Source organism: Rhipicephalus microplus, chromosome 3 (genome assembly GCF_043290135.1).
Source record: "Rhipicephalus microplus isolate Deutch F79 chromosome 3, USDA_Rmic, whole genome shotgun sequence".
Classification (NCBI taxonomy): Eukaryota; Metazoa; Arthropoda; class Arachnida; order Ixodida; family Ixodidae; genus Rhipicephalus; species Rhipicephalus microplus.
In genome coordinates, this window is record NC_134702.1 from 114,275,283 (window position 1) to 114,297,177 (window position 21,895).

The 21,895-nt window shown below is 47.9% G+C and overlaps 1 protein-coding gene across 1 annotated transcript in view; it reads left to right on the forward strand.

The window, feature by feature from the left end:
- Nucleotides 1-21,895, forward strand: part of LOC142803297 (neprilysin-1-like) — a 73,453-nt gene that overhangs the window by 33,378 nt on the left and 18,180 nt on the right. The gene's annotated exons all lie outside the window — the stretch shown is intronic.

Consider the following 21,895-nt stretch of genomic DNA (forward strand, 5'->3'; position numbering starts at 1 on the left):
AGAACCACAGGTGGTCGAAATTTCCGGAGCCCTCCACTACGGCATCTCTCATAATCATATGGTGGTTTTGCGACGTTAAACCCCACATATCAAACACACACACACACAAATATATATATATATATAAATATGTATATATATATATATATATATATACATATATATATATTGACAGTGAGATGCTGTTATTTACAACAGAAGATGAATGCGAGAAACCAGGAATCTGACAGATAACCACTCGTGCCAACTTAATTGTCCTCATCTTCCACACGTCCCCTCAGTGTCGTAGCAATTCCCCCTTTGCAGACGATGCCCGCCGGGCGAGGTACGCTTTGTTGCGATGATGATAGCGTTTTAAACGGGTGACATGAACGACGTTGGTCTTGCTTGAGCGGAAGCCAGTTGACAACAGCCGAGATATCACGTAAGTGACATCGCTGAGACGTTCCAGGGCAACAAACGGACCAGTTTAGTTTGCCAGAGACTTTTGGCAGAGGCCACGCTTGCGAAGCGGCGTCGAAAGCCACGCCAATTCCCCTGTATCAAACAATGCGTGCCGGTGACTTCTGTTGTAACGGTTCTTAGAGCTTTTTGGGAGACGAAAGTTCGAAGACAGGTGATGCGCCGGGCCTCTTCTGCGTGGCAAATAGTTTCTGCGAGAGTAGGTTGATCTGTCTCAGAAAAAGGAAGAATAGTGTCAAGAGCTGTGCGGGGTTAGAGTGCGTAGAGCAGATAAAATGGACTGTATCGCGTTGTTTGGTGCTGTGCAGTGTTAGGTGGCGAAAGTTATAAATAGCAAGATCGCATCCCATGTTGTGTGTCCGGAATCAACACACATGGAAGTCATGTTGACGAGAGTCCTATTAGTTTGTTCTGTCAAACCATTAGCCTGCGGGTGATACGGGGTAGTGTGACGGAAATGGCACGAAGCGAGACGAAGGAGGTCTTCAACTACAGCAGCGCCAAATCGCCGCCCGCGAGCACCGATGATGACACGGGGGGATCCATGGCGTAATATAATGTGCGACAGCATGAACTGTGAAACTTGAGTGACCGTTGCCGCAGGAATCACCGCAGTTTCGGCGTAGCGTGTGAGGTAGTCAACGCCCACAATAATCTATCGGTTGCAGTCCGTTGATCACGGAAAACGGCCGAGCAGGTCAACGCAGACGACGTCAAATGGTGAACCCGGGGGTGCTATGGGAATAAGTAGTCCGGCTGGCTGAGTTTAGGACGCGTGGCGTTGACATTGCTCACAGCTCGCAACATATGCAGTCACACGTTTACGCATCTTCGGCCAGAAGAATCGTTCTTGCGCGTGATAAAATGTCCTAGAAAAAAAACCATATGGCCAGATGTTAGGTCGTCGTGCAATGCTCGAAGTACGTGTTGTCGCAGACTGGTAGGCACATTTACAAGTAGGTTAGGGCCTACGTCGGAATAATTCTTTTTGTAAAGAATGCATTCCTTTACGACGAAACCACGTTGACTGCTTGTTCCGGAAATAAAGAAAGAAGCAAGACTGTAGTCACTGCGTTGCTCTGCTCGAAATGTTGTTAGGTCAGGAAACGGAGTATCCACTGCTGCCAAATATTCATCAAAGTTGTCAGCGTCACACTTGGTTGTCGGGTGGGGAAGCCGTAAAAGGCAATCGGCGTCGGCATAACGACGACCGTTCTTGTAACAGACTTCAAAGTCATGTTCTTGCAATCGTAACGCCCAACGAGCAAGACGACCAGACGGTTCCCGTAGTCCAGTGAGCCAACATAAAGAATGGTGGTCCGTGATAATCGAGAATGGGCGTCCATAGATATAAGGGCAAAATTTTGCACGGCGTACATAACCGCGAGACATTCCTGCTCTGTGACAGTATAGTTTTGCTCCCGTTTTCTTAAACAGCGATTGGCATAGGCAACAATTTGTTCAGCAGATCCGTGGCGTTGGACCAAGGTGGCGCCGATACCTACACCACTGGCGTCGGTATGAATTTCTGTGGCAGAAAACGGATCATAGTGGCGAAGTACGGGCCCTGACGTAAGAACAAACTGGAGTTGCGGAAAAGACGACTCGCATTCCGCTGACCGCCGAAGAGATGCGTTCTTGTTGAGTAGGGGCGTTAAAGGGTAAGCGACGTCGGCGAACTTCGGCACGAAGCGACGGAAGTACGAGTATAGGCCCAAAAAGCTTCGCAACTCTCGTACCAACTGAGGCTGTTTGAAGCTGTTGACTGTAGCGACTTTCTGGGTTTACGGTGGAAAGCTATGCTTTTCCACTGGTGATCAAGAACGAGAGTCTCACGGCTGCTGGAGTGACACTTCTTAGAGTTCAGGGTGAGGTTAGCTCTCTCAAGGCAGGTGACAACAATGTCTACACGATGGCTGTGCTCATAGAATGTACGGCGAAAAAGTATAATGTCATCCAGGTAGCAAAGACAAACTTCCCACTTTATTCCATGTTATATAGAGTCCATGAAGCACTAAAGCGTGGCTGGAGCATTCCATAGGCCAAAATGCATTACACTGATTTAGAATAGACCATCTGGGGTTATGAAGGCCGTTTTTTCTTTGTCATTCGAGTGCATGGGGATTTGCTAATAACCGGATCTCGAATCCACCGAGGAGAAGTACGATGCCGAACGTAAACAATCGATGATGTCATCAATCCTGGGATGTGGGTAGACATCCTTTTTAGTAACAGAGTTGAGCCGTCTGTAGTCCACATAGAATTGCTATTTACCATCCTTATTTCGGAGAAGAAACACAGGAGCAGCCCACGGGCTACACGACTCTAGTATGACCCTTTTCTTTAAGATCTCTTCTACCTGTTGAGCAATGACCTTGCGCTCCGCAGATGAGACACAACATGGTTTCTGACGGATAGGATGAGCGGCTCCTGTGTCAAACCCGTGGTGAGTACCTGGCTCGGGTACACTTATTTGCTCTTCATTCTGCGTAGTGTCAAGTATAGTAGCGTGCTTCGCAAGGACTTAGACCAAAGCTTGACGTTTTTCTGATGATGGCGACTTCTTTACCATACTCAGAAAGTTGGCTTCTGTGCGCTGCACAAATAGGATCTACGCTCTCATCGCGCAAAAAAAACTGTTCGCATTTTGTTCGAAGAGGGCGAGTCGCAATCCGCAGGGTAGCATGACAGGTTCATTTGAATAGTTCGACACCCATAAGGCTGATCACCTATCACTGATCTACAGAACACAATGTGGAACAAGCACATTTTTCTTGGCGAAATTGAGAGGAGTGGGCTCCACAAGAACATCAAACCCCCGTGCTCCACGATGCCCCCAACCCGCTTCGTATGCACAGATCGCCTCAATGCAACCCTCGCCGTCTCAAGTACCCCCACCTCTGCCTGATCACGAACATCTTGCACCTCTAGTCGCCCGTCCACGGAACCCTACATACCATTCTTCCTGGCGGGCCCGACGACCTGTTTGCTACTACTGTGGAATTCTAGGACACATTTCCCGGGTCTGTCGACGTCGGCAGCAAGATGAAAGTCGTAGTTGTGCCGCTTTTGAACGAGACACATGTGCTCGAGCTTACTACCGTTATGCCGACAGTCCTCCTCACCACCTATCTCCTTCTCCTGTGCGCATTTCCAACACAACCAACAATACGCGTGCCTCCCGACCACGCTCCCCTTCGCCACGCCGACGCTCTGTTTCACCACTTCGACCTATCTCTCAACTGGCTGCCCAGTGATCGGAAAACTAAACAGGGCAGTTTTTGGAGGGAACACTGCATCGCGGCGAAATGACCCTAGTCCTCCTGAACGACTGTCAAACATCCGATCGGTAACTGTGCAAGGTGTACGGGTGTTGGCTTTGGTGGACACGGAAGCAACTATTTCAGTTATGCGTGCCAACTTGTGTTCTCGATTGCGGAAAGTGAAGACACCCTGCCTTGGATCATCTTTGATTGGGGCCAATGGAGCAATTATTAGACCATTGGCCCAATGTACAACGCGTGTCTTCATTGATGGTATTCGTCATCACATCATTTTCGCTATCTTAATTTCATGTGCTCAAGAACTAATTTTAGGCTGGGACTTTCTCTTATCAGCATCTGCATTAATTTCTTGCCGTCAACGTGTAGTCGGGATAACCAAGACCGATCACTGCAGCGACCATGTCGACGAAAGACGAAAAGCTATTGCGTTTTTTCACAGCTTCCGATACCATAGTGCTCCCGGGTCAGGAGAAACTCATCACCATCACTTCTCCGAATATTGCTAATGGTGACGTCCTTATCACACCTTCCAGCCACTGTCTAGCTCGTGGCGTTGTGATCCCCTCCAGCCTGGTGCTGTTCAAAGACAGTGCTGCGATAATCCTTGGCCTGAACCCTACCCCGGATCCTGTCCTCCTCCCCAAGGTTCTGCAGAGTCGTGTTATGTGGATACCCAACTGGTATCTTTGGTCTCTCTTCACGCCTTGACAGCTCAGCCACAACACGCCCGGTCTGTTACTTCTTCCTTTTTTGCTCCCGGGATAAATCCTGACCATTCTGGTTCTCAACGTGAGGCGTTGCTGAATTTGCTAACGAAACATCAGGCCTCCTTTGACGCCAATGCTTCGGCACTAGGACAGGCCACAGTGTCGCATCATCGCATCGACACTGAAGGTCAGATTGTTGTACGCCGTCGTCCCTACCGAGTCTCCTTGGCCGAGTGCAATATCGTCGAGGAGAACGTGACCGATATGCTAAAAAGAAACGTCATACGAACCTCTACCAGTTCTTGGTCATCACCCGTTGTTTTGGTACAAAAGAAGGGTGGATCGGTACGATTTTGTGTTGATTACCACGCGCTTAAATAGATTACACAAAAGGATGTATATCCGATGCCCCGTGTAGATGATGTACTTGACTCATTGCAAGGCGTCCAATACTTCTCCACCCTTGACCTTCGGTCAGGGTATTGGCAAATACCAATGAACAAAGCAGACAAAGAAAAGACCGCCTTTTCTACGCCGGACGGTCTTTACAAGTTTAACGTATTGCCATTCAGCCTATGTAATGCTCCCGCCACATTTGAAAGGATGATCGACAGTGTTCATCGTGACCTCAAGTGGAAAACTTGTCTATGCTACCTCGATGATATCGTGTTTTCTTCCACTTTTTCTGGTCATCTGCAACGTCTAGATTAAGTGCTCGCACGTCTCTCCAATGCCGTGCTTCAACTAAACACAAAGAAGTACCATTTCGGACACAGCTATAAAAGTTCTGGGATCTCGTTAGTAAAGATGGCATCCAGCCCAATCCGGACAAAATTTCAGCAGTCCTCAACTTTTGGCGACCCTTTCGTTCCAAAGAACTACACAGTTTCCTTGGACTCGCAGCGTACTTTCGCCGCTTTATTCGCAAGTTTGCAACTATGGCCGCTCCTCTCCACAAGCTCCTTGCTAGTACCGGTTCCTTCGAATGGAATGGTCAATGCGAAGTCTCATTTCTAGAGCTCAAGCAGGCACTTACATCCCCACTGGAGCTTTTTATTTCGATGACACGGTACCTACGATATTACACACTGATGCTAGTGGACAAGGAATCGGCGCCGTACTCCTCCAGCGTGACCATGCCTTTCGCGAGAAAGTTGTCGCGTATGCAAGCCGCACTCTTACCTCTGCAGAGAAGAGGTACTCGATAACCTAACAAGAGTGCTTAGCTGTTGTCTGGTCGATCCAAAAATTTCGTCCGTATCTGCATGGTCAACACTTTACTGTTGTGACAGACCACCATGCTCTTTGCTGGTTGTCCACAATCAAAAACTTGTTGGGACAACTTGGCCGCTTGATTCTCCGATTACAATCGTATGACTTCGACTTCATCTACAAGACTGGCAGACAACACCAAAATGCCGACGCTTTGTCACGATGCCCTTTGCCGCAGTCTTCGGTGCAAGTCGCATCCCCTTGTCAAATGGGCTATACGGAGGACGCCTCGTCGATATCATCCATTTCTTCCCTACCTTCATCCACCCGTCCGTCAGTACTTACCACTCAGCAGCGAGCCGATTCTTATTGCACCGACATCATCTGTCGGCTTACCGCGCTTCATCTTCCCCAAATGCCAGGCTCTAGAAACAACTTCGACTATTGAAATTGGAGGGCGATGTGCCATATCGATACATTTTACACCCGGATGGCCACCGATGGGTTCCCGTCGTACCACGCGCACTACGCACTGAAGTTCTGAACGCTTCCCACGACCCGACGGGAGGACACTTGGGTAACTACAAAACATACGAGCGCATCCGCAGTTGATTTTTCTGGCCAGGTCTTCCCACGATGGTAGCCAAATATATTGCCTTGTGCGCACTTTGCGAACACCGCAGGCGGCCCACTACTGCTCCAGTCGGGACCCTACAACCACTTCCTTGTCCATTAGAGCCGTTCTCTGTCGTCGGAATTGACCTCTTCGGGCCCCTCCCAACTGCATCGGACGGCAAGAGATGGATCGTCACCGCGGTTGATCACTTGACCCGGTACGCTGAGACGACCTCGATCACGTCAGGAACTGCTTCGGAAGTAGCAATTTTCTTCTTGAATGCTATTTACTTACGTCACGGAGCCCCTCGTGCTCTTTTGAGCGACCGGGGCAAGGCATTTCTTTCAAGCACGCTCAGTGAAGTTCTTCAAGCATTAAAAACAGCTCACAAAACAACATCTAGCTATCACCCACAAACCAATAGCTTAAGGGAAAGATTTCATCGCACGCTGTGTGACATGCTGTCTACGTATATCCGACCGGACCATCGCAATTTGGATGCCTTATTCCCTTTGTCACGTATGCATATAATACGTCAGTTCAACGAACCACAGGCTGTTCTCCATTTTTCCTAGTATACGGATGCCAACCGACCTTACCACTCGACGTTTCGTTTTTTTCTGACCCCGTCAACTCTTCACCATTCGTTTGCGACCAGTTTCTGTCCCGTGTTGCTCAATTCCGTCATTTTGCTTGTGTAAACACCGAAGCTAGCCAAGAAGCTCGCAAACATCGTTACTATGCCACTCACTGCGTCGTGTTCTACCGCCCTGGTGAAGATGTACTTCTGTGGACTCCTGCGTGAACGCCTGGCTTATGCGAGAAGCTTGAGTCACGCTATCTTTGCCCCTACAAAGTTGTAGAACAGACCACACCGGTGAACTAACGTGTCACACCTGTTCGTGCCACCACTGACCAATGCTGCCGTGGGACAAAGATTGCGCACGTTTCCATCTCAAGCCCTAAGGTATGCGTTCTACAGCGTAATTTGCGGCCAGGCTGGCCGCTTCCGCCGACGGGGGAAATTAGTGTAAGAATTCACTGGATGTCATCTTCCTCATCTCTCAATAACCATCATCATCATTATTCGTTCCGGCCCTCTTCATCATTGGCGCCATATATATATGTATATATATATATATATATATATATATATATATATATATATATATATATATATATATATATGTGACGTAAGAAGGCAGGGATGGTTAGGAGAAGTAGATGAAGAGGAAGTGCAGAACAGAATAAACATGGGGTATGAACCAGGCCACGTCACCCATTCAGCATAGCGTCACACAAGTCGACAGGATGGAGACCTGCCTGCCCCTTCATCAGTCACTCATCATCGACGCAGTTTTACACAAGACGCCCTGACCATACATCGACTACGGAATCATCTCCTAGCCGCACACAGCGACCAGCAGCATGACAGAATCATCGACCGACCTTCCCATCCCCAAGTACACCGGAGCAGCGGATGATGGGCCTGTACAGGACTGGTTCGACCTGTTCGAGTTCCACGCTACCGCTGCATCTTGGTCGGAACGGGAGATGGTTACGAACTTCAGCGACTATGTCACCGGTGAGGCATTTAAATTTTACCTCACCCACATATTCGACAACGATGAGTCTTGGCAAAAGATAAAACAAGAAATGATCGTTTGGTTTAAAAAATACGATGACGACTACGACGAAGACTTGCTTGTAACCCACCATCCACAGACAACTGCACTCAGTCGTCAATTTTACAGGCAGTCTTCAACCATTCAAACGCACAACAAGATTCGACCTCTGACAAAAGACGAAGTGGCACACGAGTTCAGTGGTAGACGACAACGCGCATTTTGGGAAAAACACAGCCATCGAGCGTGCCTCCCTTCTGCACGAAAGTCGGCATTTGCGAAGTCATCGCTTCAGCATATGACCCGAGACGTTGCCCAACCACCTGATGCCGTTCACTCTTCGTCTGGCATACGTGGTCCACCACCTGGGTTTTCGTCACGCGGTTTTTCAAGCGCTCCTATCGATCACCATTTGCCTCATAAGGACGCCGCGACCTCGGTAGACGACCTAACGCTTCACGAAAATACCCTGTCAAGCCATGCTCTTTCCGGACATGTTCATTCATCACCGTGCGGTGAACACACACTGGACAGTCGAAGCAAAGCAGAAGCCTCAGATGCATCGAACGTCGCAAGCTACCAGGCGCAAGAACCACTCGCAGTGAACTGCGAAAAGCCCCTGAAGAGCTTCGTGTCGTTTCTGCGGCCCCACAGACTTGCCAAAATCTGCAGTTAAAACCTAGTAATGCCACGTCACCTATGGTATCCCCATACAGTGCTTACAGCTCCAAGAACCGAAAAAATGCAGAAGTAATACATACACCAAACCTCGCTCGCAACTGTCTGTCCGAAGCGTTCATACTAGAACACCTTACCGAAGTCTTTGAAGAGCATAATGATGGCACATTACCAACTATGCCCTATAAGCTAGACACCAGCTCGCCATGCATCAGCTGTCTACAGGACGCGTCAAACCTCGAAGGAAATGATTGCCCGATTCCAGAAGGGGCGCCACTACAACCATCTCCTGAGCAGCACCAGCAAAGCAAGGAAAACGAAGTTCACAAACTCAGAAAACAACGAGAGAGATCGCAACAAGGGCATCGGCGAACGACAAATTTAATGGAAGCGCGTTCACCAGTTGAACGTCGAAAAATAAGATCTCTAAACCAACAAGACGTCAGACACTTTCGGACAAAGAAAAGCCGCCAGAAACACTCCCAGCGACTGCTATTCCGCCGACTGCAACACCACAGAAAGCGCCGAGAAAGACGCGGAAGCACTGCTTGCAAACCGCAAGCACTCAGGCACTTAGTCACAGTCTGTCAAAAAGCACTAAAGCAAGAAGCACCGGAATCGCACCATTCACGACGAAAAATACAACACCCACGAAACACGAGCCACCGATGCAACAATGCGTTCCAACTTTGCTTAGTCCCCAGAACAGTTCAAGCAGTATTGCCAGTATCCATGTGTGGTGCACTCTATCCAGAACGCAACAGTCAAGCTCGTCCACCAGAGGCGTCATAAAAATCACCGGACTGCCCCCTCGGCCTTGAAGATTTAGTGAGATTGTGGAACTCCATCGGGACGTGAAACTGAATTTGGCCATTATGTTGTTTATTCTTTTCTTCAATTTGTTGTAGTTTGTAACTGGTACCATCTTTCGGGGGGAGGGGGAATCCTTTGACGTAAGAAGGCAGGGATGGTTAGGAGAAGTAGATGAAGAGGAAGTGCAGAACAGAATAAACATGGGGTATGAACCAGGCCACGTCACCCATTCAGCATAGCGTCACATATATATATATATATATATATATATATTTATATATATATTTATATATATATATATATATATATATATATATATATATAAATATATATATATATATATATATATATATATATATATATATATATATATATATTGCCACCTAGAGTTGTGAGCCGGCAAGCCCTAGCGAGCCGAAAAGGTAAAAGAGAACAAAGAAGAAGTGTGTGTTAGTGCTTCGTTTAAAGATACACGCTCGTGTCTTTCTGCCCCGCTGCTCCTGTCTTGTCTTCAGGGCTCTTGGTGCGTGACAAACTGATGGACGTGCTGGGTAATCAATGCACCGTAACCCTCCACATAGCAAGAACTCAAGCGTCGTACCGGTGGTCCCTCCTGTGTACCGCGCCAGCAGAAGAATCCGAGGTCAATCCCCTGAGTTTGGACTGTTGGAAACAACATGGCAGCTCTGACCAGCCCCACTGACACCAACCCAAATGGTAGGAACGGCACTACGCCACATCATTGCACCTTACTCACACTGCGAACGCCAAATCCCTTTAATGGCACTGCACTTGAGGATGTCGAAGATTGGCTCGTTCATTACGAGTTCGTTGCCGTGCACAACCAGTTGGACGACGCAGACAAACTGCGGCACGTCTATTTCAGTCTTTTGGACGGCGCACGTGTATAATAAGAGAACCGGGCAGGTATTCTTACATCCTGGGAAGACTTCAAACGCCGACTTCTTGGGACATATGCCAGCCCTGATCGACGGAAGAGAGCTGAGCGCGATTTGCAGTCCCGCATACAACTACCGAATGAAGGGGTTGAAATGTATGTCGAGTACATGACGCGTCTTTTCCACCGAGGTGACCCCAGCATGACAGAAGGAAATAAGGTACGGTACCTCATGCGTGGGGTGAAAGAACAGTTTTTCGATGGGCTTGTGCGCCGTCCTCCCAAGACTGTGTTCGAATTTCTCAGAAAAGCCATCACCGTCGAAAGCACTCTTAGGCACCGGGCCCCGTCATATGAACGGCACGTCAACGCTTCAACTACGGACTACTTGGGAGCTTTCGGTGGCCAAATATATTTCTTCCAAGAGCTCATATGTTCAGTCATCCGCGAAGAACTTCAGAAGCTGTCAGTGCCCTCGCAGCCCTCGTTGTCCAGCGTAGTCCGAGATGCAGTCCAGCCTGCCTTAAGAGAACCTCCTTTTATGCGGGATTATCAACCACCCAGTGACTTCCCCCGTATGCCGTATGCTCAAGCTTTGTGGCAACCTGTTACACCCGCAATCTCGCATCTCACCGTGGCCCTAGCTATGCAGCAGGCGGGCCAAGCGGCGCCATATTACAACGCGCTTCGCCTGATTTCGTGGAAATCAGACGTCTGGCGTGCGCCAGATAGACGTCCTCTCTGCTTCCACTTTGGAGAAGCTGGGCATCTGTACCAACACTGTTCTTACCGACAACTTAGACTACGTGGATTTTCGACAAACTCACCACCACCCAGGTTCGGTCAGTGGCCTCCTGAAATTGAAGTGTATGTGGCTCATCAGCGCGGAACATTGTCGTCCTTGCACTAGTCACGCTCCCCGTCACCGCGGTGATTTTCTCCTAATCGTCATACCTATTCGAGCGTGGCGTAGGGTCGGTCACCCAGTCCACGCCGGGAAAACTAACCACAGCGATCTTCGGGGGAGAGTCCGCTCATACTGGACAAGCTCAAGGCCTCCTACCGACGCTTCTGCAAACTGACAATACCCCGACGACGACGACACCAGCTGGTTCCGCAAAGAGTTCATTAGACAATCCAGTGCTGCTCGACGGTCGCAAAGTCAGTGCTTTAGTTGACACGGGTGCGGATTTTTCTATATTAAGTGAAAAACAGGCTGTTCTTCTGTAGAAAGTCACGATGCCTTGGAACCTTAGGCCAATTTGTACTGCTGGCGGGCACATCGTCAAGCCACTCGGCGTTTGCACAGCACGAATACAGATTCGTGGTTCTACCTTTGTTGTCAGCTTGAGCGTTCTACGTCAGTGTTCTGGAGACCTGATCATTGGCATGGACTTCCTGAGAGAGCATGGTGCTATTATCGACATTCGACAACGCCACGTCATGTTTTAACAAAAGCGCCACACGAGAGCATAAACTCAGCCACGATCGAGTATGCCTGCGTGTAATTGATGATGATGTGATGATACTACCGCGCTTAAGTGGTATGGTTCAAGTGGCGTGTAACGAATCAGCACACGGTGAAATGGTGGCGGAGAGCAATCGATCCCTACTCTTTTCCCAGAGTGTCTGCGTATCACGAAGCCTAGTAGACCTCCAGGCTGGCGACAGCGAGGTTCTTGTTACAAACTTCAGCTACGAGCACCGACACCTTTTCACTGGTACTGTCATCGACTATGCCTATCCAGTAACCAATGTGACTGAGTGTTTTGCTTCCAAGGCGACCGATAATGCCGAAGCACCTCTCCAGTGTGTCGACGTAAATCCAACGCTTTCTGACGAAAACAAACGAAGGCTTAACGACCTGTTGATAGAATTCCACGCCTGTTTTGCACGTTCATCGAGAATCCGTCAGACATCGATTATCAAACACCGTATTATCACCTACAGTGACGCGTACCCTATACGGCAACAGCCTTACCAAGTTTCACCAACTGAACGACGCGTGATTCAAAAGCAAGTGAAGGAAATGCTTCAAGACGGTGTATTACAGCCATAGAGCAGCCCTTGGTCATCGCCAGTAGTCCTTGTAAAGAAGAAGGATGGTATACTTCGCTTTTGTGTCGATTATAAGAAGCTGAATAACGTCACAAAGAAAGACATGTACCCGTTGCCTCGAGTGGATGATTCTCTTGACAGGCTGAGGAGAGCAAAGTACTTTTCCTCAATCGACCTCAAAAGTGGTTACTGGCGAATTGAAGTTGATGAACGTGACCACGAAAAAAACAGCTTTTGTAACTCCTGACGGTCCGTATAAATTCCGAGTGCTCCCATTCGGTCTCTGTTCCACTCCGGCCACATTCCAACGAATGATGGATACCGTTCTCGCTGACCTCAAGTGAAACCGTTGCCTCGTCTATCTAGATAATGTCATTGTCTTTTCAAGAACGTTTACGAGCACCTTAATCGCATTCAGAGTGTTCTTGAAGCTATATGTTCCGCTGACCTTACCCTCAAGCTTGAGAAGTGCCATTTTGGCTACAAAGAACTGAAGTTCCTGGGTCACGTTGCGAGCGCTGCAGGCGTTTGGCCCGAACCCGAGAAGACTGCCGTTGAGGTCGCTTTTCCAGCTCCGACAGACAAGAAAAGTCTTCGACGTTTTCTGGGGCTCTACGCATACTATCGCTGCTTTATCGAAAACTTCTCTAAGATTGCGGAGCCACTCATCAAACTTACGCGTGACGACACCCCATTTCTCTGGACTGACGAACAAGCGACTGCCTTTGCGGAACTGCAACATCTATTGTCTTCCCCTCTTGTGCTTGGTCATTTCGATGAAGACGCTGACACAGAGGTGCGCACTGACGCAAGCAACATTGGTCTCGGAGCTATCTTGATGCAAACATACGATGGGACCGAACGTGTGATTGCCTACGCGAGCCGCGCTTTATCACGTGCCGAAACTAACTATTCAACGTGAGAGAAAGAATGTCTCGCGGTAATATGGGTGATTACAAAGTTCAGGCCTTATCTCTATGGGCGCCCATTCAAAGTTGTGACTGATCACCACGCTTTATGTTGGTTGGCTAACCTCCGAGACCCCTCTGGGCGACTAGCACGATGAAGTCTGCGACTTCAGGAGTTTGATGTTACCATTGTATACAAGTCGGGTAGAAAGCATGAAGACGCCGACACTCTATCACGAGCACCTCTGGAATCCGACCATGCAGCTGTAGAAGATGATAGTGCCTTCCTGGCGACTCTCAGTGGGGCGGACCTCCTCAGTAAGCAACGAGCGGACCCCGAGTTAAGGCCCATCATCGACCATTTAGAAGGCAGCACCGTGTCTGTTCCTCGACCACTTTCCCGTACGTGGGCGCAATTTGCTTACGACACGGCATATTATATAAGAAAAACACCGGTGACAGCAGCAAATTTCATCTACTCGTCGTTCCTGAAGACCATCGTGATGATATCCTATTAGCGTGCCACGATGAGCCAATATCCGGCCATCTGGGATAATCACGGACGCTCGACCACGTACAACTATATTTCTTGGCAAAACTCACAGCTTGTGTCAAACGCTACGTGAAAAGATGCCGCGAATGTCAGCGTCGCAAGTTACCACCTGTAAAGCCTGCAGGCCTCCTAAAACCCATCGACCCACCGCGCATGCCGTTTGATCAAGTTGGAATAGACCTCCTTGGACTGTTTCCTTTGTCTCACTCTGGAAACAAGTGGATCATCGTCGCCACTGATTATTTGACGCGTTACGCTGAAACAAAGCCACTGCCACGCAGTACAGCATCTGAAGTCGCCCAGTTTTTCATGCACCACATAGTGCTTTGTCACGGCGCCCCATCAATCGTCATCACTGACCGAGGGACAGCGTTTACGGCAAAACTGTTGGATGACATCTTCAAGCTCAGTTACACGAACCACCGTAAGACAACCGCATACCAACCCCCGAGTAACGGCTTGACAGAAAAACACTGGCTGATATAATATCTATGCACGTGGATGTGCAGCATAAAACGTGGGACGAGATCCTGCAGTACGTAACGTTTGCGTATAACACTGGAACCCAGGAAACGACAAGGTTCGCACCCTTTGGCCTCGTTTACGGTCGAGATGTGCAAACCATGCTAGACGCCATGATTCCTTGTGACATTGACCAGCATGAGCTGCTAACTCCTAATGTTGAGGATTACATTCAGCGTGCAAAAGAAGCACGTCAACTAGCTCGCGTGCACATAAGATCGCAGCAATGTAAAGACTCCCGAAGGCACAACATCCACCATCAACTAATTACCTATCAACGTGGCGACCAAGTGTGGGTTTGGACTCCTGTTAGACGGCGAGGTCTCAGCGAGAAACTCCTGAGCAAGTACTTTGAATCCTACAAAGTAATATGGCGGTTGAATGAGGTCAACTACGAAGTGATTCCAGACAGAGGCTCGGCAACGACCCAGCGCCACACACCACGAACAGAGATTGTGCATGTCGTCTGCTTAAAACCTTATTTTACGCTCTAATACTGGCATTATTGTGCCAGGGCAGCAAACATTTTCTTTTTTTGCCTTGTCCATAGGGTCTCGAACGAACTTTGAACTGTAATTTTTTTTGTTTCTTATGACCAACCACAGACATTTTTTCTTTTTTTTTCGCTACCGCATATGCCCTGTGCACTATAAGTATCGTTTCTCCCTTTCCATTTCTTCCCTTATGGGCCTTGCTGTCACCTTGTGTATGAGCATCGAGTCGATGCTCTAGTGGGAGGAGGAATTATGCCACCTAGAGTTGTGAGCCGGTAAGCCCTAGCGAGCCGAAAAGGGAAAAGAGAAAAAAGAAGTGTGTGTTAGCGCTTCGTTTAAAGATACACGCTCGTGCCTTTCTGCCCCACTGTTCCTGTCTTGTCTTCACGGCTCTTGGTGCGTCGCAATATATAGCAGGAATCGAACCTACAACCTAGAGCATCGAACTCGTTATTCGAAGGTCGTAGGCTCGATTCCTGCTCGCGGCTGGTTACTTTTTTATCCACTTTTCTTTCTTCCTATTTACATTCCATTGGTTCTAATAACTTCCCCTGTACATTCCTCGGCATTACTGTCTGTTAGATCTCATTAATATTGTAGTAAAACACAGAAAAACGAGCCCTTAGGTACACACTTCTTTCCCTTATTTCATTAAACGAGGGTCTCGTACTGGCAGACTTGGTGTCATTAGGTTGTATACGAGGGACTATTAATCAGCTGCCCGCTCATAATAAGTTCACGTGCTACGTGACGCCAAACATGCGCATGAAAGAGTGTTTCCACACTCGTCCCTTGGCTTATAGATGGCTCTGACTGTCACTCCTACTTCTAAATTCACATATAAACCCAAAAAAAGTGGATGGAGGGACGGCCGCTGTGGTATCTCAGTGGTTACAGCATCGAACGCGTTATTCGAAGGTCGTAGGTTCGATTCCTGTTCATGGCTGGTTACTTTTTCATCCACTTTTCTTTCTTTCTATTTACATTCCATTGGTTCTAATAACTTCCCCTGTACATTCCTCGGCATTACTGTCTGTTAGATCTCATTAATATTGTGTTAAAACACAGAAAAACGAGCCCTTAGGTACACACTTCTTTCCCTTATTTCATTAAACGAGGTTCTCGTACTGGCAGACTTGGTGTCATTAGGTTGTGTACGAGGGACTATTAATCAGCTGCCCGCTCATAATAAGTTCACGTGCTACGTGACGCCAAGCATGCGCATAAAAGAGTGTTTCCACACTCGTCGCTTGGCTTATAGATGGCGCTGACTGTCACTCCTACTTTTAAATTCACATATAAACCCAAAAAAAGTGGATGGAGGGACGGCCGCTGTGGTAGCTCAGTGGTTTGAGCATCGAACGCGTTATTCGAAGGTCGTAGGTTCGACTCCTGCTCACGGCTGGTTACTTTTTCATCCACTTTTTTTTCTTTCTAGTTACATTTATTGGTTCTAATAACTTCCCCTGTACATTCATCGGCATTACTTTCTGTTAGACCTCATTAATATTGTGTTAAAACACAGAAAACGAGCCCTTAGGTACACACTTCTTTCCCTTATATATATATATATATATATATATATATATATATATATATATATATGTTGATACTGCAAACGTGATTTGTGTGGGTATGAATGAGCCTCTGGGTAGTGTGGCACATGATGGTTAGAAAAGAGGGCGTTCGGCTAGAGAGAAAGGCCTTCGGTGCGTGACACCTCCGGGTCTCCCGGAACGTCAAAGCAATACAAACCCTTTCGTAAACTTAACAGAGTGGCGGAGGGGCTTGACACACTTTGTCAACATACCACAGAGCCACAACTCTTTGAGTTTCGCTGAAGCCTTCGTCTTGCCGGTATGCCACCGACAACAATTGTCATTACCGAGAGCAAAGGTCATTCTAAGCCACGCAAAAGCCAAAATCGGCTGCACCTCGACATAACTATATGGAATCCCACCCATTCGCGGGAAGGGCTTAAGAAGATGTGGATGCGTGGCTGACTCATTACAAAATGTTGAGCTGGTAAGGAGCTGAAATCCCACCGACGAACTGGGAAACGTCACGCTGTTTCTCACACAAACCACCCTTATGTGGTATGAAAACCACAAAGGTTTTTAGCAACGTGTGATTATTTCGCTGAACAACTCTGGAGGTGCCTCGGCGACTTTGATTCTAATAAGAAAAGTGTGTAGTGCACATTGGCTTAAAGAGCTCAGACTGCTGGAGAGACGCATACCACCTATGTATAAGGAATTCTGTGCTTTGCAGGATCATAAACGCACAGATGTCTGAAGAGAACATGCTCGTGCACCTTCTGAAGGGTATAGCAGAAGGCGTCTACAATTTTTCGATAGGTGGGGAAGACATCACCTCTGTTTCTGCCGTCCAACACAACTGCCATACTTTTGTGAAGCTGACAATCCATCGTATTGCCCCAAAATTTGGTAGGCTGGCAAGTGTAACAATGTTCGCCAGCGTCGATGTGAGCCCACCCACTAACTTGCCGCTACTATGCGGGCAATAGTGCGCGAAGAGCTGCAGCGACAAGACATACTGGTCGACGACACCATCTATCATCCGCCTACCTGCTCATCTGACTACCTGGCGCCGTTCGCTCGTCTGACACCATCGGTATGTGTGACGAACGTCAGTGAATCTAGAACTTCGTAGCCACGGCGAGAATTATTCACGTCTGACCAGCGCTATGACCAACGCCTTCGCTCCGCCCCCGCCCCCCCAGAGGCGGGCCTTTCCTGTTCAGCAGGCTTCTCTATTCCATTCAGTTAGGCGACCCTTCACAGCAGAGTGCTCTCAGCAGTCGTTCGGCGAATGACATCTGCCACCTGCTACAACTCTGGCGTCGAAGGCCACATGACCAGGTAATGCAACTACCGGCAGCTGCCGATGAACGACTGCCCACCTAGATCCCACCTGTCTGTCTTTGCACGAACACTAATGTTCTCTGGAAGCGTATCTAGCGAGATAACAAAGCCACTGCGAAACTATTCTACCGCCTCTGACTGCAGTCTGACACCCCCGCCAGCCCTTCATTCCAATTCGTCACCGTGATCTTGCCGTCGATAGCTTTAGCTTCTTCCGGAAAACTAGTCGAAGCGATCGTTGGAGGTGAGGTCGCTTACAGCCTTCGATTTTCACTTAAATACTTTCTTTATTTGCCAGTTGAAAAACAATGTTCATGTGCTAATCGACAGTGTCTCAACAATGGCTTCAGTGGATACAGGTGCAACCACATCAGTGATGAGCCTAGCATTAAAACGCCTCTAGGGACGAAAATTTATGGTCCGCTGGGACCATGCTAATACGTGTTTTAGAGTGAGCGGAGGGGTTTCACAACCTTCTGGTATCTGTACAGTGTGTGTTAGTTTAGGTGCTAAATATTCATTTTGTATTTTGCCCTTCTGTTTCATCCTACGAATGATGGTAGTCTGACCCTCGATTTCGTGAAGCTTTGTGGTGCCACGGGTGATCACCGCACAGGAGAGATTAAAGTATGTTCATATATTCTAGTAGCGTTTACGGAAAACCCAATCTGTTGGAAACCACCCTTTCCGTGTCCATGGACACAACTGTACCACCCTTGTCTGCCAAGTGTGTTCCTTTCGTCCGTTTTCTTGTAACCGAAACAACATTTGATGCCACCGCGCATATATATATATATATATATATATATATATATATATATATATATATATATATATATATATATATATATATGCGGTGGCATCAAATGTTGTTTCGGTTACCAGGTAATGCAACTACCGGCAGCCGCCGATGTACAACTGCCCACCTAAATCCCACCTGTCTGTCTTTGCACGAGCACTAATGTTCTCTGGAAGCGTATCTAGCGAGATAACAAAGCCACTGCGAAACCGTTCTACCGCCTCTGACTGCAGTCTGACACCCCCGCCAGCCCTTCATTCCAATTGGTCACCGTGATCTTGGCGTCGATAGCTTTAGCGTCTTCCGGAAAACTAGTCGAAGCGATGGTTGGTGGTGAGGTCGCTTACAGCCTTCGATTTTCACTTAAATACTTTCTTTATTTGCCAGTTGAAAAACAATGTTCGTGTGCTAATCGACAGTGTCTCAACAATGGCTTCAGTGGATACAGGTGCAACCACATCAGTGATGAGTCTAGCACTCAAACGCCTCTAGGGACGAAAATTTATGGTCCGCTGGGACCATGCTAATACGTGTTTTAGAGTGAGCGGAGGGGTTTCACAACCTTCTGGTATCTGTACAGTGTGTGTTAGTTTAGGTGCTAAATATTCATTTTGTATTTTGCCCTTCTGTTTCATCCTACGAATGATGGTAGTCTGACCCTCGATTTCGTGAAGCTTTGTGGTGCCACGGGTGATCACCGCACAGGAGAGATTAAAGTATGTTCATATATTCTAGTAGCGTTTACGGAAAACCCAATCTGTTGGAAACCACCCTTTCCGTGTCCATGGACACAACTGTACCACCCTTGTCTTCCAAGTGTGTTCCATTTTCTTGTAACCGAAACAACATTTGATGCCACCGCATATATATGTGACCCTAGATGCGGGAGACGTGGCGTGGCTCATACCCCATGTTTATTCTACTGTCACTTCTTCCTCCTCTACTTCTACCAACCATCACTTCATACGTCACACGATTCCCCCTCCCCCCGAAAGAAAGCGTGGATTACGAACAATAAAATGTAAACAAAGAGAGGTTAAAAAGTCACAAATGTCAAAGTTCACATTCGGTTCTGTGCTCGAGGGAAGTTCCGTAAACTTTCAGACTTCAGGGGAGAGTGCAGCAGTCCAGTTAACGCAGGAGTTCTGGTGGGCGAGGCTGGTGGTTGCGTCCTGGATAACACAAAAATGCTTTGGACGTAGAGATAAGGGTAATCATAGCTGGCATTCTTGTGAAGAACGAACGAGGTTCGAACATCTTGCAGATTCGACAGTTCCAATATTATAGGCATCGAATTCCTCGTCGTGGGTGATACACAGGCCGTGCAAGCAGCATGCGTGAGCGTTGATCGAGGTTGATTGGCTGCTGCCTGTGTTCCGGCCGGGTACAAAGGGTGCTTTTGTGGCTTTTCTGGCTTTTGGAGATTTTTCTATAGCGATGTCGCACAAGTTTTAATCGGAGGCGCATTTTCAATCTCTGGTGGAGAATGTATACACAACGATGGGCCTTTTCGCATTGTTCTTTGAGCCTTAAGAGTGGTTTCGATGGAGTTTTCTTTCGTCGCTGACAATGTTGAAGTACACGTTGACGTTGTAGTTTCTTGGTTTTGTCGACTTGCGTGTGGTGTGACATTGATCGTGGTGTGCCAGCATTCTTAGCAAGTCCTCCGCAGGCTTCTACAACGCCAACCAATGCAGCTGTCTCTGGCGCAAGACAATGTGGGAGGTTTTGTGCACTGGAATCTTCTGTATTTATAAACCGCTCATTGTTGGTGGTTGCCTGAATAGTCCTTGTGTCTACAGAAGTCGCACCTGCGCTTTTGTTTTCAGTGTTGGGGGTGAGGTTGTATGCTGGATTGCCACCGTGTCGATCTTGTGATGGATGAACACTAGACGCTTCTACAAAATACTTTTCTTCACAAGATGCTGATTGTGAATGCTTCTATTTTTGTGGAACTGCTGAGCTGAATACCAAGTCAGTTTTCAAAGTACGCATGTGCCACGAAGTATTGAATTCATCTGGGTCATCAACAGTGGATTGCATTCTTTTATGCAGCGGAGAGTTGAGCACTGGCGATATTTGCTCGGATGAGGAGACAGGCGGAAGGTTTAGAAAACGACCGCGTGGTCTTTCCATAAGCATGTGGCTAACTTCACCTGGCGGGAATTGTAAATTCATGCTGTGTGCTCGAATGCTTGAAGGCTTCTTATGACTGCGATGACTGAGTTCGAATGCACTGCGAGTGTGTGTTCTAATCGAATCTTCATTATAGTCTTGAAACCAGATGATCATTTCTTCTTTTATCTTTTGCCAAGACTCGTCGTTGTTGAATATGTGGGTGAGGTAAAATTTAAATGCCTCACCGGTGACGTAGTCGCTGAAGTTCGTAACGATCTCCCGTTCCGACCAAGATGCAGCGGTAGCGTGGAACTCGAACAGGTCGAACCAGTCCTGTACAGGCCCATCGTCCGCTGCTCCTGTGTACTTGGGGATGGGAAGGTCGGTCGATGATTCTGGCATGGTGCTGGTCGCTGTGTGCGGCCAGGAGATGATTCCGTAGTCGAACTATGGTCAGGGCGTCTTGTGGAGAACTGCGTCGATGATGAGACACTGATGAAGTGGCTGGGAGATTTTCATCCTGTCGACTCGTGTGACGCTATGATGAATGGGCGACGTAGCCTGGATCATACGCCATGTTTATTCTACTGTCACTTCTCCCTCCTCTACTTCTACCAACCATCACTTCATACGTCATATATATATATATATATATATATATATATATATATATATATATATATATATTGCCGCGAACCATGCATTGGGTTTAATTGTGTTTTGTTTTTTCGGCCTGGCTGCGCCGGCCTGTGCTATCACTGTTTTCACAGCATTTCGAACAAACGTTAACACAGCGTTTCGAACAAACGCTATCGAACAGCGTTTCGAACAAACGCTATCACAGCGTTCTCGATACAATTCGACTTTTCGAGAAACTCTCGCGCCGAGGGATATAAATTCCCGCACAGCCCATGCCGCGACATTCGATCGCCGACGCTCACTAGCGTGCACGTCGTTTTGCCGACCACTGCTTCGCTGCCTGTGTATTCCGTCAGTTGTTAGGGGAGCACAAGTTTGCTCCAGTAAACTTGTTTTCCTTATAGACAACTGCGTCGTCCTTTGCAGCGTGACATCTGGTGGAGAGGCGGGGTACATGAACCCTAAGCCATTGCCAAGCCGACAAGCAAGCCCAACACGACAAACACGCCCAACTCGTGTCAGCCGCCGACAGCAAGGCCTTCAGCCAGAGTTTGGACTGCTCCCGGATAAAAGGAGGAAAGAAGACGTAAAAACCACGATGATCGACGCAGGCACCATGATCAG